We start from the raw sequence: 23,557 nt of genomic DNA on the forward strand, positions 1-23,557 counted from the left end.
ACCATCTTTACCAAAAATGTTGTTTATAAAGAAATTTTTGATTAACTATTTTGAATTTACCATTTCATTAATTTTTTGCTTCCAATTTACTTCATTTAAACCTTTGCACTCCGATATAAGTAAAAAAAAAAAAGAAAAAAAAAAAAGTGCAGCAACTCAGACATTTTGGACTTGAATGATCTAACAATTACATTTCAATTTTACTTTTAATAAATTGGTTAATTTTAGTACAAATATATTTATTTAATTCAATGAAAACCTTCCCAGGACGCTCCCACCCTCCATCATTTTTCATCCCTCCAAAGATCGGAGGGAACAGAAAGTGATTGCCATTCTTGGATTTGCGATTCTTTAGAGAATCAGGGGTTTACTGGTGGCATATAAGACACAGACATGTCAAAGTAAAATGAAAGAATAGAAACAACGGTAGAAGAACACACTGCTAAAGACTGACTTAACTGAAATTAGCATCTCTTAAATGGGCATACATTAAAATTGGTATTAAAACTCCATAAACGCCACCCTCAATTGTTCATCTCCATCAATGACTTTATAATTATATTCTAAACAAATGTTTTTCAACTGGTACACAATGGAAGCTACCCAAGTGTGCCGTGTAGGACTTATTGTATGAGTGGCAAAGGGACGAAGAAGCTTGAAAAATGCATCCAAAGTGCTCAGCAAAGTGCTGTGTGTGAAAACGCCGACCTCCAAGCTGCTTTTCTTTGCCAGCGTCTGTTAGTCCCACCCCTTCAGACAGCTTAGCAACAGTACAGATTTTATGCTTTGGTGGATGGTAAAATTATGATGTGCCTTGGGATTTTTTGGGTTACAAAAAGTGTGATACCACAGAAAAAAAGTTGCTCTACCTACACCTTTGCTCCTGGCACACTAAAAAAAAGTTCTCTGAAGCAGCTCTCTCTCGTAAAAACTGACACTGTGCATTACTTGAGTAGTTATGTTGCGTTCTTTGCATGAATTAGAGAAGATGCCACAAACTGGAATAATGGGTAGGGATAATCATTACATTTCTGTTTTATAGAATTTTATCATTATATTAGGGCAGTAAACATTGTAAGCTACCTGGCAGACTGGCAAGTTAAATACAGAGGTATTAGAAACTTATTTTGGTTTTAGTGCCACTCAAAGAAAATGTATTTTGCACATATTGTATGTGATATGACATTGACTTGATCTTCTTAAAGAACATGACATGGAAAAAAAAAAAAAAAAAAAGGGCGTAATTATTACCTTCGCTGCTTTTCTTTAGTATTGGTCTAGGACTTCCTTAAACCCCCCTTCCTCCCAATGCCCTGCACCAATATCTATACGTATAAATCAAGGAAATGAATACCAGTATCACATAATTGACATGTAGCAAGACATTGTGAAATGTGTAATTTGACACAAATAAAAGCATTAACTTTTCCAGGACTAATAAATATTGTCACATGCATGAGCATAGGGGACAGTTTAAGGGCTCAGATAATTATACAGTAATCCCTCCTCGATCGTAGGGGTTCCGTTCCAGAACCCCCCACGAAAGGTGAAAATCTGCGAAGTAGAAACCATATGTTTATATGGTTATTTTTAAATTGTCATGCTTGGGTCACAGATTTGCACAGAAACACAGGAGGTTGTAGAGAGACAGGAACTTTATTCAAACACTGCAAACAAACATTTGTCTCTTTTTCAAAAGTTTAAACTGTGCTCCATGACAAGACAGAGGACAGTTCCATCTCACAATTAAACGAATGCAAACATATCTTCCTCTTCAAAGGAGTGCGCGTCAGGAGCAGAGAATGTCAGAGCAAGAGAGAGAGAGAGAGAGAGACAGAGAGAGAGAGAGAGAGAGAGAGAGAGAGAGAGAAAAAGAAAGGCAAACAATCAAAAATCAATACGTGCCGTTTGATCTTTTAAGTATGCGAAGCACCATGCAGGAAGCATATCGCTTGACAAAGCAGCCACATTTAAGCCCAGCAAGGAAGAGAGCAATGTGAAGGTAGCGAACAGCCCCCGTGCTCACAATATATTTGAGGAGTTTTATTTAATAGGTAATACACGCTCTGGTTGGGTAACTTCTCAGCCATCTGCCAATAGCGTCCCTTGTATAAAATCAACTGGGCAAACCAACTGAGGAAGCATGAACCAGAAATTAAAAGACCCATTGTCCGCAGAAATCCGCGAACCAGCAAAAAATCCACGATATATATTTAAATATGCTTACATATAAAATCCGCAATAGAGTGAAGCCGCGAAAGTCGAAGCGCGATATAGCGAGGGATTACTGTAATTTCTTCCCAGAAAGCCAGAGGGTACTATTGACCAATACCTTTTCTCCTCCCCACTCTGTAGACCAGAAGCTTAATCTGACATCACTTCCAGTGTCGTCCTGCCTAGACCAATCTCTTCGTGCCAGGAGCCTTTAAGACCGGAAGCTCCTCCATCTTAAACAGTCCAATTCGGACTCTCATCTTTATGAAGTTTTCTGCTGCCTTCCCCAACACCCACCACTGCATTTATACCCATGTTTATAATATACAGGGGTTGCCTTCAGGGCCCCAAAGACTTCTAATCAATCTATCCATCTATCTATATATATCTATATTATATATATATATATATATATCTATATTATATATATATTCATGGCATTCATAGTCTGAATCACAATCTGATTGTATGGGTGGTTACCTACCAGGTAATGCTTGTGGTTGGTCAGCAAGTCGGCTAACATCCGCCACGGTGCCCTCTTGCAATTGCGAGAAGCAGATTATAGAATGGTTGAAATAGTTTTACTGTCAAATAATGCAAAAAGTATGCGACACGTGTTTAGCCCTAATTCTGGGCTCATCAGGCGTACACACTCACTGCATCCCCTCTCGGGGATCGAACCTCGAACGTCAGCGCCAGAGGCAAAGCCCCTAACGCTACGCTACGGCATTCGAACGCTACGGTTCGTTCATTTGACAGCATGTAGATCAGGGTAATAACATTCATGGCATTCGTAGTCTGAATCACAATCTGATCGTATGGGTAGAGGGCACCGTGGCGGATGTTAGCCGACTTGCTGACCAACCACAAGCGTTACCTGGTAGGTTACCACCCATACAATCAGATTGTGATTCAGACTACGAATGCCATGAATGTAATTACCCTGATCTACATGCTGTCAAATGAACGAACCACACGCCGTAGCGTGAATTAGGGCGAAACACGTGTCGCATACTCTTTGCATTATTTGACAGTAAAACTATTTCAACAATACATACACATACATACATACATACATACATACATACATATATATATATACATATATATATATATATACATATTTGCAGTTGGGGATCCACAAAGGGAGAAAAAACGAATCACGTATCATAAAATAGTTTTATTCCTGAGCTTTCAACCCCTATCAGGGGTCTTCATCAGAGGATAATGCTTAGACTTACAAGAATCAAAGGCAATATATAGCAACACATTCAGGGGGGTGGGTGGGTGGAGGTGACTAAGTCCGTATGATCAAAAGGGGGGGGGGGGGGGGTTTATCGTTAAATTAAAGTGCATATGTCCTTCTTAAGTTGGCATATGCTGGGTTTATGTCCAAGTGTCTGTTGATGGCATTTTCATCTGATAGCCAAGACCCGGCCAACTCTCTGGCGCTTTTTGTACTGGCCTTAAATTTTACTTTCACGTTGTCCCAGTCGATTTTATATATATATATATATATATATATACACACTAACAAAATACCCGCGCTTCGCAGCGGAGAAGTAGTGTGTTAAAGAGGTTATGTAAACATATATATACATATACATATCTACATATACACATATCTACATATATATACATATATATACATACATACATAGTGCGTTGTAACACGGGCTGTGATTGTTACATGGGAGGGAGACGACAAATCACAGCTTCCCGCTTTCTAATCGGCCCTGTGATTGGTGCTTTGACTGATGCCTAGATCCCACAGTATGTCCCCTTAGGAGAGGCGTTAGGCAAGTGTAATTGAATAGCGGTGCTGCAAGTTTAGCTTTACACCTGTTTTTAAGGCTTATTGACTGAAAGGGGCTTTCATGAAAAAACTTAGGGCTTTGCTACAGGATACACCCTCCACAAGTTAAGGAAGTAAAAATAAAGGTATATATTTCTGTGTTATTTAAACCTTTTAAGTTTGTATGCGGGCGGCATGGTGGCGCAGTGAAAGGTGCCAGGTAGGGGTTCACTTCCCTGCGTGGAGTTTGAATGTTCTCCCCGTGTCTGTCTGGGTTTCCTCCAGGTACTCCGGTTTCCTCCCACAGTCCAAAGACATGCAGGTTAGGTGCATTGGCGATTCTAAATTGTCCCTGGTGTGTGCGCCCTGCGGTGGGCTGGCACCTTGCCCGGGGTTTGTTTCCTGCCTTGTGCCCTGTGTTGGTAGGGATTGGCTCCTGTATTTAGGATATAGCGGGTTGGATAATGGATGGATGGACATTTGTATGCATAGCCCTATTTGCCTGTTTTCGTTTTTTTTCTTTCTTCAGTAATATTTCAGCAAACCCGGAGCTTGTCAGTTCAAATCCTGGTACTGACACCACTGTGTGACCCTGAGGAAGTCACTTCACCTGCCTGTGCTGCAAAAAACAAAAGTAATGTAACAAATTGTACCTCAGATGTTGCAAGTTGCTGGAATAAAGGCATAAGTAAAATAGATAAATATGTATTATACACATAGGAACTATTTATTTTCAGTTAAGTCATCTGCAGCAAACCTTTATAAATGAGGGTTTCTCCTTTTTAGATAGTGCAAACTGTTTCTTCTTCATTGAGGTTCTCTCGGAGAGCTTTTTTCATTTCATTGAAAATTAAAGCAGCAGCTGCCAAAATATGTAGCTTTCTTATTAATTTTTCAACATTGTGTAAAATAACTTTATAAAGTAACATAAAAGGTTTAAATACTGGTTATCCTTTTACACTAAAATATTACTAAAGAGATACCAAAAAAGTAAAATGCATATGTTGTTTTTCTTTAAGGAGATTAAATATTACTGAAGAAAGAAAAAAAAAAATAAAACAGCCAAATGGGGCTATGCATACGAACTTAAAAGGTTTAAATAAAACAGAAATATGTACCTTTTATTTTTACTTCCTTAACTTGTGGAGGGTGTATCCTATAGCAAAGCCCTAACTTTTTTCGTGAAAGCCCGCTTCAGTCAATAAGTCTTAAAAACAGGTGTAAAGATATTGACAATAAGCCACGCAAACCCACCAAGACATGGAATCGTTTAAATCAAGTATCATTACATCTTCCTTTCTTAAAGAGAAGTAAGGCAGTACTTAGCTTACATATATATATATATATATATATATATATACACACACACACACACACACACACATCTATCTATATCTATATATATACACCTAAATCCCCGCGAAGTACTGCTTTTAAATTTTTATTAAGAAGAAAACCTTTTTAAATTGGAGGGAAAATATACCAATAACAATTTGTTACGGATCTGTTTTTTTGTGAAGCAACCTTAACACAGCTTTTCCGCTGTTTTATAAACGAACGCCATATAAGGTCTTCCTTTTTCCTTGCTTCGCCAAGGAAAGAGCCTTTTTATTAAATCCAAGGGTTCTTCACTTTTTTTTTTCTTTCTTTTTTTACGATTGTTATAGTTCTGTTTGTATACCACGTTGTCAGTTCAGCACTCCGGTTGTAATATGACCAAGCCGTGCAAGCACACTCTTGAGAATGAAACGTATAGTTGTACAGGAGAAAAGCCATCTTGCCTGAAATCAATGGCAACCTTTTGTAGGTCTATGAACTTAATTTAAACTTTAGGTTTACACGGTGCTTTCTTTCCGAAGTTCTTGCACTCATGAATATGTCTGTATGCGTCAGTCGCTCAAATCCACACGCTTCGCACCGCCGAAGTACTGCTTTTAAATTTTTATTAAGAAGAAAAGAAAACCTTTTTAAATTGAGGGAAAATATACCAATAACAATTTGTTAAGGATCTGTTTTTTTGTGAAGCTGCCTTCACTCGAGTGATCACTTCGAGCTGACTTGCTGGCTAACCATAAGCGTTACCTGGTAGGTAACCACCCATACAATCAGATTGTGACTCAGACTACGAATGCCATGAATGTAATTACCCCGATCTACATGTTGTCAAATAAACGAACCACACGCCGTGGCGCAATTTTAGGGGCTTCGCCTCTAGCGCTGACGTCCCGAGGTTCGATTCCCGTAAGGGAGTGAAGTGAGTGGGTGGTTACCTACCAGGTAACGCTTATGGTTGGCCAGCAAGTCAGCTAACATCAGCCACGGTGCCTTCATTTGTGAGAAGCAGATCATAGAATGGTTGAAAATAGTTTACTGTCAAATAATGCAAAGAGCACGCGACACGTGTTTCCCCCTTATTCTTGGCTCATCAGGCATACACACTCACTGCACTCGCTTACGGTAATCGAACCTCAGACGTCAGCGCTAGAGGGGCTTCGCAGCGGTGAAGTATTGCTTTTAAATTTTAATTGAGAAGAAAACCTTTTTAAATTAAGTCTTAAAAAGAGGTGTAAAGATATTGACAATAAGCTACGCAAACCCACCAAGACATGCAATTGTTTAAATTAAGGCACAAGTCGCAAAACACCATCCCATAATATTAGTTAACGATTAACACATTTCTATATGTATTGTAAGCATACAATACAACTGATAATATGTTGCGTTCATTTGTCTGGTGTACCGACATTTTTGCGCGTTTAACGGCTGAAATCTAACGTGGTTTGTGCCCTTCAGAATGAAAACAGTTTGCATTTACCTTTTTAATAAAAGGCGAGCTTTTAAGCCTGAGAAATCACCCCATAAATGCACACGTTTAATTGCACGTGTTAATATGTATGCTTACACAGTATTAAAAGACACTCAACAATTAACGTCATTTACCTTCGTTCCCACGTTTGACTCGTGCTATAAATCTCTTCCTTGTTTTCAGTTCACGTGATTACGTAGGAGGCGTGATGACGCGATACGCGACTCCGCCTCCTCCATTACAGTATATGGACAAAAAAAAAAGGTTCCAGTTATGACCATTACGCGTAGAATTTTGAAATGAAACCTGCCTAGCTTTTGTAAGTAAGCTGTAAGGAATGAGCCTGCCAAATTTCAGCCTTCCACCTACATGGGAAGTTGGAGAATTAGTGATGAGTGAGTGAGTGAGGGCTTTGCCTTTTATTAGTATAGATACACACACACACATACATAATATATATATTAGGGGTGGGCAGTATGACCAAAATTCTGTATCACGGTATTTTTCTAAATTATCCCAGTTTCATGGTATTCGACAGTATTTTTTTCCCCATGCATGAGTGGATGTTAACCACATTTTCCACTGCAATTACTGGCTAAGAATACATTGTACATTGTACAAAAAAAACATTTTAATGTGCACACAAGTATTAATACAGGTTTGCATTGGATAGTTTTCAAGGGGGTGGCACTAATGGAGAAGGTATCACACTGCATGACAGATGCAGTCAAAATATAGAACCTTTTTATTGAACAAATTTTACAAAAATTTAAACTATAATTTTGACAACATATTTAGACTTAGTAAAATATCCAGAAGTGCTTGTCAAATGTTGTATTGCACTGAATATGTCTTAGAAAAGGAATAAATAGTAAATATTTTTTGTAAACCAACTACACTTTCTGTTAATGTTAATCTCTGTCCACTGACACGTTAAAGTGACTTTTTAAACAACTTTATCATCATTAAACTGCATAATATTTAAACTAATAAATAACAACAATAAAATAAATAATAGTATTATTACTGATAGTTGCACTATTACTTCAAGACTTTAAGCCCAGGTGCATTACACAGTATTCACCAAATTAAAATAAAATAAAACAAGTGCAACTTGGTGATGACATCTTTACCAACTGAACCATCATTTAGGCAAACTGCATTAATATGGACCTTGCTTCAAGCTAAGCTATATGCATAAATAATAAACTTGCATTTATAATGCTATTTGTGGTATAGCCCTACGGAATCGTATTAGGACCACTGTGAAGAAAAACACAATACGGACAGAGGGAAGAAAAAAAAACTATATGTCGAGAATAAAGTCAACATTTCCACTTCATTCTCGCCGTTTATGTTGAGATTAAAGTTGACATTTCCACTTTATTCTCATAGTTTACTTCATAATTAAAGTAGAATGTCGTAAACTAAACTTCTTCCTAAAATCAATGTTTAATTTACTAGATTTTGTCAAACCCCGTCATAAATTAATGTAGCACATTAAATGCTTTCGTGTTGCGTTCCCCGACCCAGTTATTAATTACTACGCTTCTTAAACTGACTTCCTCCACACTAAGAGGAGACAGTGGTCACCGCACAGAATACATTCACTGTAGGATATTCCTGCTCTCTGAAAATTTAGAATGCTAAGATAAATACTTGTTATTTTCATGATGAAATGCATTACAGCAGATATTTAACATGCACGGTAGTGTGGCGGTAGTGCTGCTCCCTCGCAGTAAGGGGTCCCCAGGTGTATGTTCAGTGTAGAGAACTTTATGGCAGGTGTGACGAGGTTCCAAAAAACTGGATGTATGAATAGCTATCGCACAGGTTTAACTTAAATATTGTGTAAATGTTGGGTTTGTGATCTGGTGGTCGAAGACACAAACACAGAATTCAATGGATGTTCTTCTGAGCAGGCTCTCTTTATTGCACGCATGCTGTCTCTATCTGACGTACCAAAACCCCAATTCCTATCCTTCCTTTTTCTTTCTCCACATAACCAATCACCACACGATAAATGTCTTTGTGAAATTAATACTAGTTGTAATCTTAGCCAGAGTGTTCAGAACTTTAAAAATATCTTCGTTATACATGTTTAATTATGCCATCCATTCAGGGTTGTGCCCATCCCCGAAGAAGTCGCCAGCACATCTCAGGATGAATACGAGCAAAACATACACTAGCAGGGTCAATATAGCACAACAAAACCCCACCTCCTACATGACTTTGAAAGGAAACTGAAGCACGCTGAGTAAACCCACCAGAAAAACATGCAAACTCAAGGCAGGGTACACCCAAGCCACCCTTGCTGCAAGGCGGCAGTGCAACCTCCACGCCGCCGTGCCCCCACATGATTAATACATGCTTTAATGCATTTCACCATGAAAATTATATAAAGTATTTATCTTAGCATTCTAAATGTTCAGAGAGCAGGAATATCATGAAGTGAATTTTTTCTGTGCTGCGATCGCTGCCGGTGCCTCCTCTTAGTGCAAGAGGAAGTCAGTTTAAGAAGCTCGGGGAACACTTAACACAGGGTTTGAGAAAATCTAGTAAATGAAATATTCATTTTACGATGAAGTTTAGTTTACGATGTTCTACTTTAATGACAAAGTACAAGAATAAAGTCAACATGTCGACTTTATTCTCATCATAAGAGTCGAGATTAAAGTAGAAATGTCGAGTATAAAGTCAACATGTCGTCACACTATTACACAGTACCCAGGTATATTACACTGTATTGAAAAAAAATAAAACAAGTACAACTTGGCTTGCAGTATTATCCAGTAGTATAGAAACAGTATTTACACATTTGACCTTTTAAAACCAAAGCATCTCCAGGCAACAGACATGACTCCTTTTTTTCGGCAAAAGTTCCTCTGTGTCATCATGTTCAATTTTATCGTCAGCTACAGCTTCAGTTTCTGAATGCTCTCTGTCCATTTTCACCGCGCAATACCTACACTACCACACCTATTTAGCGGTGTAGCACTGAAAAAGAGCCCCCATGCAACATCTGTGTTTAGTGGTGTAGCAGTGAAAAAGGTCCCCACTTGGAACAGTTTCCCGCTGCGCCACGTTCCAAACGTCGTTTAGGCAATTTAAACTGGTGTTGCGGTATAAAAAAAATCCATATCATAACAAAAATAAAAAACGGTTTTCGGTATGAACCGGTATACCGCCCAGCACTACATCTGGCCTCTTGGTCAACTGCCACTGTCTAAACCACCGAATGGCCCTTGCAAGTGCCCAAGCAGCAACTGCTGTACCTTATTTAGCAAAACTGAATGACATCTTAAGGCAGCTGTTCTATTTCTTCCAAAATTCTTCAGTTAGGATGGCTGGTTTAACGGAAATTCAAAATATTCTGAACATTCCCCAGATTAAGCTGAAAATGGCCAGTGACACTACATGGCTGTCTCATGACTTTGCAGTACAGTCACTATGACAGTGTATGAGGAGTGTCATAGCTGCACTGGAAAGAGGCCACTGAACGAAATGACATCACAGCTGAAGGATTAAGCGGATGTATTAAAACGGACAATTGTTTTTCCTCTCTGATGATCCTTTCAGACGTATTACCTTTGTTGTCCAACTTCTCTAAGGCTTGGCAAAGGCAAGATGTCAATCTTACCGAAATTCAGTCAATTTTGCTCGCAACAAAATTGTCCATCATGGAGTTGAAAGACACTCCTGGGAGATATTTTCAAAGTCTTCATCATTGTCTGGCAGAAGAATGGTCAGATCTCTGCATTGTTTATACACAGAGTAATGTAATGTCATTCAAAATTGCAATATATGATAAATACCTAGAGACAGTTGTCAAACACCTAGATGCAAGATTCCTTGACATGCCAATTATTTCCAGCTTTTCAAAAGTTTTCAATGCAGAAACTCACGATTCAAGTGAGTCTGCTGAAATTCTTTTTGATCATTACTCCAAAAATGGTAGCCCTCCAATTTTAAAATATGAAATTAGCAGGCAAGAATGGACAGCTGCGTCAAAAATGATCAGAAGTCAATCATACAAAGACTTCAGTCCAAAACACATTTTACTAAAAATGGCAATGACATCAGAGCTCAAAAAGTCGTTTCCAAATTTAGCCAAACTAGCTCATATTGGGCTAGTTATCCCAGTGAGCACAGCTGAATGTAAAAGGGGGTTTTCTGCCCTTAAAAGGATCAAGACATGTTTGAGAAATCGCATGAATCAAAGCACGCTAAATAATCTCATGCTGATCTCCTTGGAGGGTTCAGATCCTGGGGACTTTGATTATGGGAAAGCTGCAGACAACTGAGCCTCAAAGAAGAAAAGAAGAATAAATATTTAACTGAAGACACCTTCTGCATATGCAAGTTGGCTTTGAAGAATATTTTTTTTAATTTTTCTTCATTAGGTTTCCCATACTTTTTTTTTTCCCCCCATTGTTTTCACTTTTCTTCCCGATAGCGACAATACTTGTGCCTCTTGGTTTATGTCATAACAATTGTTACTTAAAATTTTTGTTAGGGTTGCAGGATCCTGAATTGGATACTCCTTAAATGTGTGTCAAACCTTAAAAAAGGAAGTCATATTGAGCATTGGAAAATAATTAACTAATAAAAATACTGCCAAATTTCCCCGTCCAACCCCACCTGGCTAGAAAAAATTTCTGGCAAGAACACTGCAACAGGATCTAGAAATAATAATTTTATCATATATTCTGGGTACTATTTTTCTGGTGGTAAGGATACATTTTCTATTTGATTGGGTGAATTCTCACATAAATAGGGAAGTAAATCAAAACCAAACACATGGCATGAAAAGATTACCGTCATTTGGTCTTTCAGGGGTAGGGGTAGGGCTGGGTTAAAAGATGTTGTGCAGGGAGACTAAAAGCTGAGCAATCACGCACAACTGTTCTTTTAAAATGACAATCTCTAAATGTATGTTTTTGCTATAGAATTACATGTAAAAACTATTTTACAGTTTGTGTGTAAGATGTAGATCAACATTCGAAAACAGTTGGCTTGTAAAAAATGGACGTATTTTTTAAGTTTTTCCTCTATGCCACATAGCCTCCAATGTATAACTAGATACCAACTTTAGAACATAATTTCAAATGGCAAATGCATATATTACAAATGTTTGTGAAAAAATAAATTTCAACTTTAAAAATACCAGATTTATCCTTTAATATAAACATGATTATTATATAGCATATTAGTGTTATGGGCGGCACGGTGGCGCAGTGGGTAGCGCTGCTGCCTCACAGTTGAGAGGTCTGGGGACCTGGGTTCGATTCCCGGGTCCTCCCTGCATGGAGTTTGCATGTTCTCCCCGTGTCTGTGTGGGTTTCCTCCGGGCGCTCCGGTTTCCTCCCACATTCCAAAGACATGCAGGTTAGGTGGATTGGCGATTCTAAATTGGCCCTAGTGTGTGCTTGGTGTGTGGGTGTGTTTGTGTGTGTCCTGCGGTGGGTTGGCACCCTGCCCAGGATTGTTTCCTGCCTTGTGCCCTGTGTTGGCTGGGATTGGCTCCAGCAGACCCCCGTGACCCTGTGTTCGGATTCAGCGGGTTGGAAAATGGATGGATGGATATATGGATATTAGTGTTATGGTTCTAATACTGTAACAGAAATTTTAAACACTAAGTTCAAGCATATAATTTATTTTTTGGTACATAGTACCAATAAATTAGTTGCATGTTCCCCAAATAATAGTGACTGAAGTAAACAAGAACAAAAAACCAACTGTACTAAATGAAATACATTATGACCCTCTGTTTTCATGGCAATAACATTTGTTTTGCATATGAACACCAAACATTATTTTACTTGATTACAATATGGCTACATTGGCATTACCAGTCTGAAGTTGCATGAATTCAATTTTTTCTTTCAATGTGGCACAAATCTGACATTTTCAGGGCTGTGTGGATACTGAAACACAATCTTTTCAAGTCAGTTTTGAGTCACTTTCATATGTGGTCCTAGATCGGATACGTATCCCATTTGTGGCCATGCTATACAAATAAGAACGGTCAGATCATAACTCATGTGAATTTTTTGCCTATATGCATGGTTGGAGCACTGCCATCATCAGCCAGCACCAGATGATCAACAATGGAGGACAGCTACAACTGCAACAACAGTCACAGTCCCACCATTTCTTGCTCCTTTCTTATACCCACACATCTCTTGGTGCAGCAGTGCCAGCAAAAGTTTGAAAAATAGCAAAAGCTAGTTGCCTGGCTTTTTCTTGCTTTCTCAACCTAATCATGAACAGCTAATAAACTGTTTGCAATCCTCCAGAACAAAAAATGATGCATACACTAGCATGTTCATTTTGTCGGTTTTAATACCACTAGTCATCTCATAAACATGAAGGTTTTTGTTGTTAGAGACACAGATGACTCGTGCACAAACCTATCAAGGTGTGCCATTTTGGAGGACAAATGCATTCACATTACAGTCAGACACAAGTACTTATATATCATTATATAAAAAAAAAAAAAAAAAACGGAATTAAGCAATGAGGCTTGCAAAGTGAACATCGCCTTACACCTGGTATTAAAATGCATCTCCATAATAAGCATTGTTTCCAGAAAAAGATATTAAATAATCCTTCCAGTGCAGGAATCAAACCAGTTTCCTCTTAAGTAGGTGTTGTATGGACAGAAAAAAACAAACCATTTGCATTTATAATAGTGTTAAAAGTGATAACTTTTTCTGATCACTTCTGAATGTGGTCCAACTGGTTCGATGACAAGTGCATTGAGATCTCATTTTGAATATGGCAATGTGCTACCCGAACATGATCAGATCACCAAAACGTTAATGCCAGGCGTTAAGAGGGAGCCTGCAATGCACACATGGGTGCAAATGTCACCAAAATAGTTGGTTTGGCAATTAACCCCTTGTATTTAAAAGTTAATCACCAGCTGGTTACAAACATGACAAAAACAGCAACTAAGCCTCCTGAATCCTAACATACAAGAGAAAAAAATGTGCTTTATTGCAGTGGATGGCATCAAAAATACTGGCTCGAACAAAAACATGAAATATTCCAAGAACTCTGCAAAAGACCAAAGGCTTTTATCTTCAGTACTGGGGGAACCCTGTGGCTGCAGGTTTTGCTCCAACAGATTCATAAGCAGAGTCATTTCACCTCTAAATGATCTCACTGTTTACATGTCTTTTTACATTCTACATTTAGAAGTTACAAGTGCAAGTTTTACATTTATAAGACATTAATGGCAAAAATATTTTTTAAGTATTTCTAGCTTTAAATGCTTTGTCGTTTTTCCATTAACACACTTTTTTTTTTCCTATGACAGTTGTTCTTTTAACTGTATAATAATGTAGAGAAAAGCCAAGCAAAATGACACCTTTTATTGGCTAACTAAAAAGATTACAATATGCAAGCTTTCGAGGCAACTCAGGTCCCTTCTTCAGGCAATATTGTAATCTTTTTAGTTAGCCAATAAAAGGTGTCATTTTGCTTGGTTTTCTCTACATTCATAATGGCTAACACGGTACAACACCCTAGTACTACTGTATAATAATGGTAACTGCAATATGCAGTATATGGAATGGACACCAAAGCAGGTAACAATGAATGATGAAAGGCTACACCTTCTTCAATGTCAAACTAACAAGAAGGCTCGATAGTATATAATCTATATCTATTTATAATGTGAATTTCCCCTTGGGATTAATAAAGTATCTCTCTCTTAAATAACCTGGGCACCAAGAAGGGTTGAATGAAAACCATTAAAATGCTAACAAGAAGGCTCAATAGTATATAATCTCTTAAATAACCAGAGCACAAAGAACACTACATAAAATACATAAATGCTTCTTATATTCCACTAATTGTTGGCAAACCAGGTTTTGTAATGTATGGATTGGCACAAATAACAGCTTGCTTAATTCATTTAAGGAGGCCAACTAGAAGCAGAAGAAAACCTACAGCTGTAGTGGTATAAATTGAGAACCATAGCAGTGCAGAATGCTTCAGAACTGTTAATAAAGACATTTTCTTGCAATCAATTAATTGTGATAACTTGCCAGGGATTATGCAGTCCTATAAATCTGTTCATGTGGTTGTCAAAAGTTTATGCTGGGTTTATTTCGTCAGTTTTACAAAGGCTGTGTAAAATCTGCATGTATTGGGAACTCTTCAGAATCACTTTATTACTACCATGCGAAACAGAGTACCAGAATTGACTTGGGTTAGGTGCAAACATTACATTTCAATGAGCACGCTGCTCGAAAAAAACAAGTTAATGACAAACTTACTTCATAAAGGCGACAGCAGTCTCCACTCTCTGATAAAAGAAAGACGACCTTTTAACTTTTTCAAATGGCTACGACTAACTTGTGACTTGTATACAAATCCACATAAGTAAATACACAACAATTGCCCAACGGCAATAAACTTTTAAAAGTAAAATAGGGACAACAGGCAAATCAGAGCATCCGATTTGTCTCTTGATAAATATAAAAAATATAAAGTCACCGCGTGCGAGTATTTTCGGTGTCAGAATGATCAACTGGGGTTTAGTAGGAGGAGCTACCAGAACTGAAACGTTACTTTAAATGAGCGTTTTGGTTTGTTTCACTCACAACACTAACAGTGGCGAGCTGCAGTGCATCAACCACTCCCTTCCAACGTAGTGTAAAGCTTCAACCACCAAATATATATGCACGCCCCGAATATCGCATTATTTAAAAAGATAAAAACCCTCCAACGTTTTAATCCAACACTGCATTCCGCAATGAATGAACAAAAAGTAACGACACTGACTGTAGGGACGGAAGGCCTGGATAGTTAAGACTGATATAGTATGGCGAATCAGTCTAAGAACCAGATGTTTCTTTGGTTTGTTGTCTTAAAATGTTTTTATGTACATTTTGACACACCACTTTTAACCGTAACTATAACGTCGTCCCAAGTTTGTGGTGCTGCAGTAGTGTGTGAGTGTGCGTGGTTGGTACGGCTACAACAGAGCCTCTCGTCTTCCCATTTCTGAAAATTTGTCATCGCAGTAATGGCAAGTTGAACGAAATTTTGACAGTGAAAACATCACTTCTTAAAATGTACCAAATAAAATGGTCAAAATAACAAATGCAAATACAGTTGCTATAAGCTATGCCAAATACACAACCCCAAAGTGCGACTGAAAATAACCTTATACAGAAGTACAAAATCGCAGTGGTACGTCTAAAGGTTTTAAGCATGTAAAATGCGACATTATTACCCCAACTCGAAACAACTTCGCATGTTTCGACACTAAAAATAAAATTATCACAAGACTTATGGTTTACATGTTAGGTCTGCTTTGAATTGAAGCGGGAAATTTGATCTTTTTAAATGTCTAGCAATTAAAATCTGTATGGTTTGTTATCTGCAATAACCTGCAATACACCTTGCAACATACGGAGACATCTTTCAAAACAAAAATAAAAAATAAAAAAAACGTACATTATATAATTAGGAATCTATAACGCACACAAAAAAACCAAGAGCTCGAGAGAAGGGAATGCATCGTAACACGGTGTTTCTTTCATAACCCGCGACTGCATGATAACATGAACATCTGTACAAAACGTATACTGTATGTAGAATTCTAAACATCACCTGCGCTAAGGGCTTTTTTTTAAAATATAACACATGTAAAATACCAAAACAGCAAGACGGCGAATGTTACAGCAAAATAAACACAGAAAACAACAACACCAGAACTCACCGTGTATCTACTATAATTGTAATCCTTCCCGCACGCCAGTTTCTTTATTTCCACTGTGAACTCTCCGCCATCTTCGCCACTGTGTTTGTTTAAATGGGGAAACACTCCCCAAACGCTCAGCCAGTACCCATAACGCTCAGCCTTCTGGGTAACGTAGTCTTATCTCACAGTTTTAATTCATTCTGAGATACGATATGTTTAAAAAAGAAAAACTACATCGACCAATGGGCAAAGCGCTTGTTACTGTTAGGCTGGAGATGGCTAGCTTTAACAATATAACCGAAAAGCTGGCAGTGTGTGCGTTGTTACTTTTGAAGCGTAATCCGACAGAGGTATCTGAATATCTTGGACGGCAGGATAGTTAAAATGTTATCTGTCCCCGTTCCCAGATTACTACGGGCGTTTTAGGTTGTCACATAGTTCTTTCTAACAGGATATAAAACGAGGAACCACTTAACAGAAAGTTTCCTGACAAATATACAGCGATATCAGTCTGAACAGCTTCATGATAGCAGTGGCATAAATAATTTTCAAGACGCAAAAAACGTGGTGCCATTTTTATTGTCAGAATGAGGTCAAAGTTTATTATAAGAAAAGCTGTTTGAGAAGACTTTGAAATTTTACAGTCTAGTAGGCAGATTTCACTCATGGCTTGTTTTATTAACAAAATGTTCGCATTACACTGAATAAACACCCTGTGTGACCCGGCGATCCTGTCGTGATGTCGTCAGAGGGGCCAGTTGAGTAACAGGTTTCTGGCTGTCCCATCCACCCGAGCCATAGCAACACGAACTCGTTCAACCTGTTTGATACGTTTAGTTTTTCCATGAGTTGCTACTGAAACCTAAATGCGAAAATGAAGAATGTTTACCACCTATTTCGTATAGGCACAGGTTCACGATTTCCAACACGCAGAATATTACTATGACAATTATGTATAAAGTAGGTTGAAGACTTACAGCATAGAGCAGGGGTGTGCAAAGCCATTCCTGGAGGGCCGCAGTGGCCGCGGGTTTTTATTCCAACCCAGTTGTTTAATTAGAAAACAATCCTTGCCAATAATTACATTTCATGGCTTGTTAGTGCTTTAACTCTGCTATGTCAAGTCATTCTCAAATCCTAGATTTTTTTTTCCATTCTAAAGATATCCAAATATTTTGAAGTGTAAAACGGATGGGTAATTCTCAATCCTTGACTTTTTTGTCTTCTCTTTCCTTCCAAGTATTTAATTAAACCAAATAGTGCATGATAAATACACACAGGTGTAAAGGGTAACAAGCAAAATGGATAACTGCTGGTTTCTTTTGTGATTTGCATCTTATTGCTAATAAGGAGCAATTAAAAACCAAGAATGCAGCTGTTTAAGACTTAAATAAGCAATAAGGGTTCAAAATCTTAACGAGGGAGATAACTAAAATGAAGCAGAAGTGTTTCTAGAGCAATTAGTGCTTCTTATTAAGCAATTGGGTTGGAACAAAAGCCTGCAGCCACTGCGGCCCTCCAGGAATGACTTTGCACATCCCTGGCATAGAGGATTCAGTCCGCTATTGGCAAGAGAGGCTCGGCCGCCCTCAATCCAGCCTTGAATTAAACGTGTCTGAGAATAAGTAATAATACATTGTACGTATATAGCACTTTTCCCGTTTTCAAAGGGATTATATGAAGGAGAGAATAATGTTCATTTTCAATGAAAGTGAGGCAGTAATGCCAAGACAGTAACTGTTACTGTAACATACTATATTTGGTGGCGCTTAGAAGCTGTTTCTTATCCCTGAATATGCTATACTTCTTTTTAGCATTTTATATTATGCAAAAGAACAATCTGATTTTCCTTGCATGCTGTACACTTCTGCATGTTTGCTTTGATGATACTTCAAAAGTGGCCTTGTGCTAGTCAATAATAAGTAGGGTTGGGTCCAGGCCTTTTAGCTCAACAATGCTGCTCTGATAGGTTCCGGACCTCTGTTTCACACCTGGATGAGTTTTATAAAATACATTTTATTTAGCCATCCAGTTTCATAACTTAGTTTATTCAGTACAGGACCATGAGGCACAGAAACATTGTATTTCCAGTAAGAACAGTACGCTGCTATGCTAACAACAAGCCATGGATTACAAGTGACATCAAGGGCCTTCTGAACCAGAAAAAAAGGGCTTTTAAAGGCGGTGATCAGCATGACCTCAAGTGTGTGCAGAAGGAACTCCGAGTCCAACTCAAGGAGGCGAAGGGGCAGTACAGGAGAAAGCTGGAGCAGAACTTGCAGAATAACAGCATGAAGGAAGTGTGGGATGGTATGAAGATCATCACTGGCTGCAGCTTGAAGCGGGGTGCCACCATCGAGAGAGACGTGGAGAGAGCTAACCTGATGAACAACTTCTTTAACAGGTTTGACCACCCTAACCCACTCTCACCTCAGAGTACTGCATCCTCCACCCATCCTTCTGCTGATACCAGCATAGGAGAGAGTTTCCCCCCACCCACAATTACAGTAGCCCAGGTAAGCAGAGAGTTGAGGACACTTTGGGCCAGCAAAGCAGTGGGTCCAGATGGAGTATCGCCACGACTGCTGAAGGCCTGTGCGTTGGAGCTGGGGAGTCCTCTACAGCGCATCTTTAACCTTAGCCTGGAACAGGGGAGAGTCCCGAGGCTTTGGAAAACATCTTGCATCACCCCAGTCCCAAAGGTATCATGTCCTGGTGAGCTGAATGACTTCTGGCCTGTCGCTCTGACATCACATGTGATGAAGACGATGGAGCGGCTGCTGCTTCAACACCTGAGGCCACAGGTCCGCCACACCCTCAACCCTCTGCAGTTCGCATATTAGGAGAAGTTGGGAGCGGCAGATGCCATCATCTATATGCTACACCGATCCTTCTCCCACTTGGACAGAGGCAGTGGTGCTGTGAGAATTATGTTTCTGGACTTCTTTAGCGCCTTCAACACCATCCAACTTCGGCTCCTTAGTGACAAGCTGACAGAGATGGGAGTAGATTCATACCTGGTGGCATGGATCGTGGACTGTCTTACAGACAGACCTCAGTATGTGCGTCTTGGAAAATGCAGGTCTGACATTGTGGTCCGCCGCAGGGGACTGTGCTTTCTCCAGTCCTGTTCAGCCTATAACACATTGGACTTCCAATACAACTCGGAGTCCTGCCACTTGCAAAAGTTCGCTGACGACACTGCTATCGTGGGCTGCATCAGGAGACGGCAGGAGGAGGAGAGGAGGAGTATAGGAACCTAATCAAGGACTTTGTTAAATGGTGCAACTCAAACCACCTACAACTGAACACCAGCAAAAGCAAAGAGCTGGTGGTGGATTTTAGGAGGCCCAGGCGCCTCCCGGACCCCGTGATCATCAGAGGTGACTGTGTGCAGAGGGTACAGACCTATAAATACCTGGGAGTGCAGCTGGATGATAAATTGGACTGGACTGCCAATACTGATGTTCTGTGCAAGAGAGGACAGAGCCGACTATACTTCCTTAGAAGGCTGGCGTCCTTCAACATCTGCAATAAGATGCTGCAGATGTTCTATCAGACGGTTGTGGCGAGCGCCCTCTTCTACTCGGTGGTGTGCTGGGGAGGCAGCATAAAGAAGAGGGACACCTCACGCCTGGACAAACTGGTGAGGAAGGCAGGCTGTATTGTAGGCACGGAGCTGGACAGTTTGACATCTGTGGCAGAGCAACGAGTGCTGAGCAGGCTCCTGTCATTCATGGAGAATCCACTGAACAGTATCATCTCCAGACAGAGGAGCAGCTTCAGCAACAGACTGCTGTCACTGTCCTGCTCCACTGACAGACTGAGGAGATCGTTCCTCCCCCACAGTATGTGACTCTTCAATTCCACCCCGGGGGTAAACATTAACACTATACAAGATTATTGTCCATTATACCTGCCTTGCACTCTCCACCTTGCTTTTTTTTTTTTTTTTTTTACTTGCACTGCGTATTTATTGCTCTTTAATTAATATTGTTTTTATCAGTATGCTGCTGATGGAGTATGTGAATTTCCCCTTGGGGATTAGTAAAGTATCTATCTATCTATCTAGAAACATACTCTAAAGAATGAAGCACAAGGTAGGAACTTCTCTTAGATAAGCTACCAGACCATTATGGAGTACACACACACATTTTCTCAAATTAATTCCTTGTTCTCCAGTCTGTTTAAAAGTATGTTTCCAAAAGTAGCTCCACACATAAGTAGCGGAGCTTAACATACTCCACACACAAGGAATGGAACCTGACATGGTCTTCAGCTGTTGTAGCCCATGGGCCTCAAAGTTCAATGTCTTGTGTTTTTTGAGATGCTTTTCTGCACAGAGTTGCATGTGAGTGTGCATGTGAGTTACAATAGCCTTTCTGTCAGCTCAAACCAGTCTGGCAATTCTCCTCTGACCTCTGTCATCAACAAGGTTTCTGTCTGCAGATCTGATGCTCACTGGTTGTGTTTTGTTCATTGTGCCATTCTGAGTAAACTCTAGAGAGTGTTGTGCATGAAAATCCCAGGAGTTACAGGAATATTTAAACCAGCCTGTCTGGCACCAACAATCATGCCACAGTTGAAATCACTAAGATTACATTTTTTCCCCATTTTGGTGTTTGATGTGAATATTTTGGGATTAATAAAGTATCTATCTATCTATCTATTAACAACTGTATACCTACACACACACATATAAATACATACATAGAAACAATGAGAAAGTATATTAAAGAATGGTTAAGATTTTGAAGGGCAATCTGGCCCAAGTAGGAGGACTGCAAACCACAAGGTTACAGGTTCTGTCTAGTCTTGCCAATACCTCAGTGAGTGACTCTGTGCACATCATACAACTCTGTTAACGGGTGTGCTGTATTGATTTATAATTTCCATTAAATTTCAGCATGTGTAAACTGTAGGCACCCTAATCGACAGTCACCCTTGGACATCAAGCACTATGAGGTGTTAACACTCCTTCCTGAATCACAAAGTCTTCCAAATTTTCCTTTTAAATCTATTCATATATATTCTTTCATTTTTCAATTAATGTGTTTCCTTTTATTGCTGTAAGGAAAGATTGTGTAGTTTTGCAAAGGTTCAATTAACAGATCCAGTGGCCAGGTCTTGATTCCTGCCCTGATTGATGTCACTATGGGATTTCTATGGATTCTCCACCTTTCTTTAACATTCAAAAGGTGTGCACATTCATTTTAATGGCCACTTTGGTTTGGCCCATTGTGAGTAATTGTGGGTTTGTATTTTTGCGTGTGCTGTTCCTGTGATAGACTGGCAACCCTTTTTAGGTTGTTTTTTTACTTGCTAAATGCTATTAGGATTTTCTAAAATCAAAGTATTTGTATTCATGGCATTTATATAGTTTAAATTAATTGATAATTAGTTGCAGGTGATGTAACTAAATGTTTGATAAGATTTCCCAGATGCCTTTACTTGGGGCACACCAAGCCTGAATTCCTCTTTTATTTTATAGGTGCAACTGTGGTGTTTATTTGTCGTTGCACAACAGGCAGCTTTTGAACTCAAAATTCACCTTGACAATACTATGAAGATTTCTTTCTTTTAATTGTTTTTACTTCATTGTATTCAATATGCTATCCTTAGATCTGTGATTTGAATAACAAAGGCCTCAGGTAGAGCCAACTGCACTGACCGAGCCACAGCCGTCTGTGTGTGTATCCATGAGGTGCCGCACCATTGACCATCATCAGTCTCTACAACTACACTGCTTGTAACTGATGGCGTATCTGATAAAATTGTTTTCTTTTCAACCTTCCTCTGGGAGCCGTCTCTTTTGGCCTATTGCACTGCACTTCTCACACTTAACACGTGGTGACCTGAAGCACGAGCTCAGCTAAACCTCTGAGCCTCTGTGAATAGCTGAAATTAGGTGGTCATCCCGGCTGCCTCTGCTCCCTTACAATAAAATGGTAGCATTTACTGCATTGGTGAAACAATGTGTCACTGTCTGCTTTGTCAATGTTTTTATCATTTATACTTATCAAGTCTATTGAATGGAAATGGAAAATCGAATTACCCACAATTTGTTTATGCAGGATAACATTTATACGTATCCATTATTCTATTTATATGTTTGGTATTTATAGTTTACATATACATTTATTATTTAAATAGGTACATTTTTGTTGGTTAATTTTTTATCCTTATTAGAGCTTTTTATGAAAAGAATTTTATTCATCTTCTCAGAAAATGTACATTTTTTCTTCATCAGGATTAGTCCCCACTGGGATAAGTCAAGTCTGGTTGTCTAGATGACAGTTAAAATTTGATTATTCTGAGAACACAGCTCAGATAAGGTTTGTTTGACATTTAACCTGATAGGTAGACATGTAGATACTACTAAATAATTAGTTTTTGTAGTATTTATTGAAAATGTGACCATAAGGGCAATATATAAAATATACAGTGCCCTCCATAATATTTGGGACAAAGACACATTTTTCCTTTATTTCCCCCTCTACTGAACAGTTTAAAATAACAATTCAGGCATGATTAAAGTGCACATTGCAGACTTTCATTTAAGGGTATTTGCATACATTTTGGTGACACCATGTAGACATGACAACACTTTTTTTTTTACATGGTCCCCCCATTTCAGGGCACCATAATATTTGTGACAATTGGTGTCACGAAATGTATGCAAATACCCTTAAATGAAAGTCTGCAATGTTCACTTTAGTCACACCAGTATGATTTGTAATTTTAAAATGTGGATCAGAGGAGTAAATCAACAAAAAATGTGTCTTTGTCCCAAAATTTATGCAGAGCATTCCATGTTTCTTATAGGCCCTTCTTTACATTATTTTTTATTGATCTCTGGAGTTACTTATGTAATTTTCTATTCACTTTATTCTTTCATTCATTAACTTCATAGCACATATTTGCTTGGCTTCTGTAAACTAACAATAACGGGCACTGCATTGTGCCTGATGTGTGTGAACAACGAGGTGACACATGATGTCGGGTACTGAAAGCCACCATC

The 23,557-nt window shown here is 38.9% G+C and overlaps 1 protein-coding gene across 4 annotated transcripts in view; it reads right to left on the reverse strand.

Annotated features, from left to right (window-relative positions):
- Positions 1-16,645, reverse strand: part of ncoa3 (nuclear receptor coactivator 3) — a 340,425-nt gene extending 323,780 nt beyond the window's left edge. For 2 of the 4 annotated variants that reach the window (XM_028811623.2, XM_051932914.1), the window contains exon 1: positions 16,555-16,645. The gene's annotated coding sequence lies outside the window, so the exon portion shown is untranslated. The remainder of the gene's footprint in view (positions 1-16,554) is intronic. The other 2 variants (XM_028811621.2, XM_028811618.2) reach the window with 1 other exon arrangement.
- Between the last annotated feature and the right edge of the window lie 6,912 nt (positions 16,646-23,557).

This window comes from Erpetoichthys calabaricus, chromosome 10 (genome assembly GCF_900747795.2).
Source record: "Erpetoichthys calabaricus chromosome 10, fErpCal1.3, whole genome shotgun sequence".
In the NCBI taxonomy this organism is placed as follows: Eukaryota; Metazoa; Chordata; class Cladistia; order Polypteriformes; family Polypteridae; genus Erpetoichthys; species Erpetoichthys calabaricus.